Source organism: Crocodylus porosus, unplaced genomic scaffold, assembly GCF_001723895.1.
Source record: "Crocodylus porosus isolate Cpor-Errol unplaced genomic scaffold, CroPor_comp1, whole genome shotgun sequence".
In the NCBI taxonomy this organism is placed as follows: Eukaryota; Metazoa; Chordata; order Crocodylia; family Crocodylidae; genus Crocodylus; species Crocodylus porosus.
The window spans coordinates 59,231,170-59,237,522 of NW_017728943.1; the positions used below are offsets into that span (position 1 = coordinate 59,231,170).

The window sequence follows — 6,353 nt, forward strand, 5'->3', positions numbered from 1 at the left end:
GGGAGGAGGAAAATAGAGGCCCCCATAGGGAGAGAGGGAGTTGTGTGGGGCTGGGGCTGCTGCCCAGTCAGGCAGTTCATGGGGCTCGGGGCCTGGGTCCACAATGTGTTGCTGCAGGACCCTGGCAGGGGGTGGAACTGGGCTGCGGGTGGCTCATCCAGGGGGTGGAAGGGTGAGGCTGGCTATCCGCCACTGTGTGCACTCCCAGGTGGGCAGGGAAGACCCATGCCCCCCCAGATCTGTGTGCGGTGTGGGGACAGATGCACACTGCCCCCTGTGGTCTCAGGCTCCCACCCTGCTGCCCTCCACCAGTGTCTCTGCAGCCTGGCAGGTCTGACCTGGCACTGCAGGGCAATGGGGCTATGCAGGAAAGCTGCCTGCTACTGAGAGCTCTGAGCTGCCCCAGCAATGCATCCCCTGCCCATGCAACTGCCCCTTTGCTGCCATGCATACAGGAGACACATCACCAGGGCAGCATGAAACTCACACCTGCAAGCAGCCTTCCTGTGTGGCCCCACTGTGCCCTGCTGTTCCAGGTCACAGCCACTGGGCTGTGAAGGCAACAAGGGAGGGCAGCAGGGCAGGACCTGAGCCCACCCCTGGTCCGTACACAGATCAGGGCAGCATGGGTCCCTCCTGCCCCCTCGGACAGCATTCATCATGGGGAACCCCCCTCCGCCCCCCCCAAGCCTGCAGCAAGTAGGCAGTGTGCGGGAGGAGCCAGGCTCTGCTCTGCTGCAACAGCCACCACCTCCTGCTGGGGGCAGGGGGCAGCAGACCATGGTCCCTGACCCCGTAGCCCTGGCAGCTGGGATCCTCCTCCAGCAGGGCAGGGAGGAGCTGTCGGGCACCTTTCATTTTAATCATGGCTTTGGGGGGGTTTAATCAGAGAATCTGCTATTTTTTATTAGGGAAAACCAGGATCCCTGATGATCAACTACATGGCACGGCCTCAGTAATCTGGCCGTGGCGAAGCCTCAGAACCTTGGTGTACTTTTCAAGGCATCCAAATCTGGCCAGTATTTTCCACAAAGCTTCATGATTGATGGAATCAAAGGCCTTAGTAAGGTCAATGAAGGCTATATACAGGTCTTGGTGTTGTTCTCGACACCTCTCTTGGACCTGGCAAGCAACCAAGATCATGGCAGTTGCCCCATGGAATGGTCTGAAACCACAGTGAGATTCTGGCAGGACTTCCCCAGCAAGAGGCAGAAAATGGTTCAGGAGGATGCAGGTGAGGATTTTCCCTGCTGTGGAAAGGAGGGTGATACCTCAATAGTTCCCACACACAGACTTCTTTCCTTTCTTGAAGATAGTCATAGTGCTGGCCTTCCTCAGGTCCCCCGGGATCTGTTCATTGTTTCAAATTCAGAGAATAAATTTATGAAGACTTGGTACCAGTTCTTCACTGCCAGCTGTATTTCAGCAGGTATCCCATCTGGTCCAGTAGCCTTGTTGTTGTTGGTTTCCTTGATGGCATGCCATACTTTTAGGATAAAAGAGTTGACAAGGGATCCCCGTTCAGGGTGCTGGGGGATGGACTCAATGGTGGTAACCACCACAGTTGACTCACAGTTCAAGAGTGCCTCAAAGTGCTTTTTCCATCTCACTTGGATAGATTCATTGTCTTTGAGGAGCAGTAACCCATTGTGCAATCGCAGGAAAGTAGGACTAAGTAGGAAATACAAAAATGTGTATATTCCACCTACATAATGCTACCTTAATCCTGCTTTCTTTGTGTAATGAACCAAGAACCAACATGCCAGTAACCCATAGACTATTCTGATACCCTCACCTGTGCTTCAGAATATTCTGGGAACAGCATACATGAGCACTGTAGGACTAAGTCCAAGACCTTTGCTTTACTAGGCAAAACTCAGATGCAGGTCCAGCATAGCACAAAGGAGCCATAAAGATTTATGGAAATCTGGTGGCGTACATGACTATGATCACCAGAGCTTAGCAAGGGATAATGTCTCAAAGAGGTAAGGATGAAGGGATGGTAACATGCAGCAGCCCTGGAGAGGTTTGCATAGGGCAGCCTATGTTTTTGTGGAGCTCTTGTTCACCTTGATACAAGTTTAATCAAATCAAAGAAAAAGGAAATGGCAGTATTTTTAGCACTACTCTGTGGGTGCTACTATAATGCAGGAACTGCCATTCTGGAGCCATCTATGATCTATCTACTTCGCTACCAATTTCAAGCAATGACCAATACTAACTTTCAGATTTAGTGGCACATAGCACAGGAATAAGCAGCTATGAAATAACCTACCCTCAGGGAAAATTCTTTCCTAACCCTCATTAGCGGGAGGTGGACTCATGTCCTGACACAAAGGTTTAACTCCTTACTATTATAAAACTCTGGATACACTTGTTATCCATACAAATGTTTCTTGGTACGCTGTTACCATAGCTCTGGCAGTCGAAAGCTCTTCATATTTACAGTATACTACGTGAATAAATATTTCCTTGGTGACTTTTTAATAGTGACCATTAAATGTATACTCACAAAACTTCTGAAATTAACTTGAGGTAATAATAAGCAAACTTACTCTTAAATGTCTACAAAAAAAAAAAAAGCTTTGGTGTATATTAACAGCCTGGGGTATTATTTTTTTATTTTGATTTTAAAGCAATTCTCTTTTTAAAAAGTTGACAGTAGTGTTTACAGGAATGTAATCCTTCGCACTAACAAGAGGAGTAATTCATTTTAAAAGCCAGGAATGAAAAATGAAAGGGAAAGATCATTTAATTTTTAAAATAGAATTAGTGAAAAGAACTCCTATTAATGGTTTTTATAGGCTGTTTTCTACAGACAAAATTCATTTTTCTTTCAAGAAGATTCTCAATGAATGAGGTAAATAAGGAGAATGGCTGAAATGATATCTAGATTTTGATGTAATGCTTGTCATCTACTCTTGTTCATCAAGCCACCTGTCAACCCCGATTCTCAGTCAATCAAATCAAAAAAATCAAATCAAGCAGAAAGGCAGGTCTCAGCCAGTTCCCTTCATTTTGTCTTCCACAAGGCCTAGAATATGTAAAGATACTGTTTGATTTCAACAGGTTTTACCAAACCTCCATGTTATTATAGCTCCACCACTGAGCATATGCTTAATTTCCTGTGCATCCTCAGTGCACCAGGGCCGAAAAGGGCTGAGACATACAGCCTCCAGGATTTTCTCACATACCAAGACAATAAGTAACCACATAAGTTGTCCAACAGATGTCTGCCATTATGATATGGTTTTAATCACTGGAGGAGAAATTTAATAATATAAAGCATTTTTATTACACATTTCAAGTGTTTTTCATGGTGCCCATGATGGCATTGCAAATCTGTTTGTTTGCCCAGTTAACAATATGTTAAAAATAAGAAAGGCGTGGGTCCAGAAGTCACTGCCATTCCATTCACTAGCATTCTGTGGCTTTGGAAAAATGCTCAACTCATGCTCTGTGTGAAAGAGAGAAACCAATACAAATATACATAAAAAACCTAAATATAAGATTAAAAAAACCCTCTCTGATTTAATTCTACATTTTATTTTGCTTTCATCAATTATGAGTTTCTGAAATTATAAGCAATTAAATTAGAATAAGGAATATAAGAATAAACTAGAATAAGGAATTCCTTGCCATGTGACAGCTGATTTATAGAATAAAACAATTTGTTCTGTTTTAGGGTAAAAAATTATTATTCAATTGATATTCACAGTTTTATCAAATGTACTCCATTTCCCAAACCTTATTTAAATTTTTTGCAACTGGCTTGAATTCTAAAGAGAAGTTTTCAAGCACATTTTGCAGGGACTGACACAACTAACCACAGAAGTATTATAAAATCAGAATAGTCATAACCCACAGAAACTTAAGACAATTTTCAGTGAAACAAGTAGTCACTTTAAAAGTGAATCTGGTCATATTTACTATCATTCAGGAATTGTGATTAGAAAATAAATAAATAAACAGTACCTGTAGCTTGAATAACATTTTACAAACATTATATTCAACAAACAGCACCATCAAGGAAATCATAACAATTTCATGATTTATAAATTGGCTTTATACTGAAAATGAGTAGTGGCCGAACATTAATACATGAAAAAGGCCATCATAGGAATAAAGCAATGCAAGAGTGAAATCTTGTAATTATCATGTATTTATACCCCACAAACAGGCATTCATTTCTAACAGAGGAGATTACAAAAGAGGGAGTAGTATAGGTGCTCAGCCTGCAACTGCCGTCCCCTGCCCCTTGTGGTTTCCCAAGACCGAGTGATCTGGGGTAAGGGTGGGGAGTAACAGCTGCTCCGGTGCTCCAATTCCCAGGAAAACAGGAGCAACGCAGCAAAGCCTCCTGTCGCCTTCTCAAAAGGACCAAGCAGTCTGGCAAAGCTCACCACCACCCACTTCACAAAAGTTTCCTGTTAAAATTATACTAAGTTACTGGAATTTCCATTAAGCAAATACTAAAAAAGTTCCATAGGGTAACTGTGACTTCTGAATAGGGTGCCATAGGGTAACTGTGACGATTTTCACAAACTTCATCAGAACCCCCCAAAAATCTGCCATTTCTATTGCAGGCTATACTTTTCTTTCCATTTTTGTAACCTTTACACTTATTTCTTAAGTGAATGTTTCTTCTTGATCCTGGCTCAATTAATACACTTTGACCAATTCAAATGATTTCTTGGCACGTTTCCTGAAGTATTCAAAAATACATCTCCTGGATAACTTTGACTTTTGAGTCATTATTTCCCAAATTATTGCATTTTAACTTTGGTGGAAGAGAAAGGCTGCCCCGGTTGAAACAATGCAAGAGTTGATGGCTCAACCTGTTCCTCCTGTTCTGATCCACAATAACTGAAGATGGCTGTCTGAAGGATGAGCAAATGCTATTTGTTTACTTTCTAAATTATGCAACCTGGATATCCTACATTTAGGATTTTTGCATAATGTTAACATTAAAAATATTACTCCCTGTACTGCATTATAAGTGGAGTTGGTAGAGAACTCTTAGCTTTAAGTTGCTTGGTGCTTTCCACATAATGTGTTCTTTATATTCCTAAATCTTGTTTTGAGAAGTTTAAAGACCTCCAGAAAGCCTTTGGCAGAAGGAAAGACTTCTGACTAAATAGCTGTTTTTCTTTGTCCCATGAAACTCCATTCAGGTGCTGCTAAGATATAAATCTATTTCTTACACTCCTTAACAAAACTGCAGCAACCAGTCAAAATAATAACACAGCATATACATTCTAAGGCCAAGCCCATGGCACTACTGAAGCAGAAGTAGCAGACACTGGAGTACCAACAGAGCAAGTGAAGCAGGTAAACTTAAAGGAGGACAACAAAGTTTGTGCATACATATTAGGCGCATCTTCACGAGTTGCTCATTGCTACAGGAACATAGTTTTGGCAAACATTAAATGTGACGCTGACACTAGCGTGTAGTAGGCTCAGAAACAACCCACGCACTGCCAAGACTACGCAGTAATGACGGTTACTGTACTTCAGCAAGTACTAAATGACAGTGCAGTAACAACTGTGCAGTCGGGAACACGTGTGGACGTACCCAGTGTAACCCAACCTCCAACTCAGCAATCACATTTTATTCTCATAGGACAACTATTTCATTCAGTATACAGGACAGGTACAAAGGGGACAGAATTAATATTGCAGAGGCAACACCAAGTCAGACTGCACCAAGGCAGGCACCGTGCACGATGGTACATTTATACAAAATATACTTGTTGTGACGCATGGGTGTAGGAAGCAGTCAAAGAACACATGACTGGGAGTAGGTGTATGACTGAGAGGTAACAAAAGATAAAGTTTCCCGACTCTGGGACAGGGATAGCAAGGAAGTGCGGCTTCTTGTGCGTCTCACACTAGTACCTAGGAAAAACTATGAAAAAGGAAAGGTGTATCCTCTCCCTTCCCAAGTGACAGAAGCTTAAGGACCCCTCAAGTAGTTAAATGGCATCCACTGGCATGAGTTCTTGTTTCCTGTTTCGGAACTTTGGTTTGAAAATGAAGTTGGGACTGAGAGAAAAGCATTGAACTGAATGGTCACTGGGAACTTCATTCTACCTTCCCTGGATGGCAAATCTGCTCATTGGCTTTGACTGACATTTACTAGCTCTAGAGTGGATGCAACCTGCATAGGTAGTGACCTACTGAAATTGCAATTTTGTGATTTTTGCAGAAACTGCAAAATCAGTAGGTCCCCTGCAAAAAAGCCCAGTCCGACAAAAAAGTGTGGAAACAGCCAGCAAGCGGGGGAGAAAAATAGGGGGAGGTGCAAACAGAAAATAATGGGAAGCCCTGGTGTCCTGAAACATGGGGGCGGG

The 6,353-nt window shown here is 42.8% G+C and overlaps 1 long non-coding RNA gene across 1 annotated transcript in view; it reads right to left on the reverse strand.

Annotated features, from left to right (window-relative positions):
* Positions 1-3,336: 3,336 nt before the first annotated feature.
* The window catches only part of LOC109319675, an 8,299-nt gene continuing 5,282 nt past the window's right edge, over positions 3,337-6,353 (reverse strand). The window contains exon 3 of the long non-coding RNA XR_002103584.1: positions 3,337-3,457. This is a non-coding gene — a long non-coding RNA (uncharacterized LOC109319675). The remainder of the gene's footprint in view (positions 3,458-6,353) is intronic.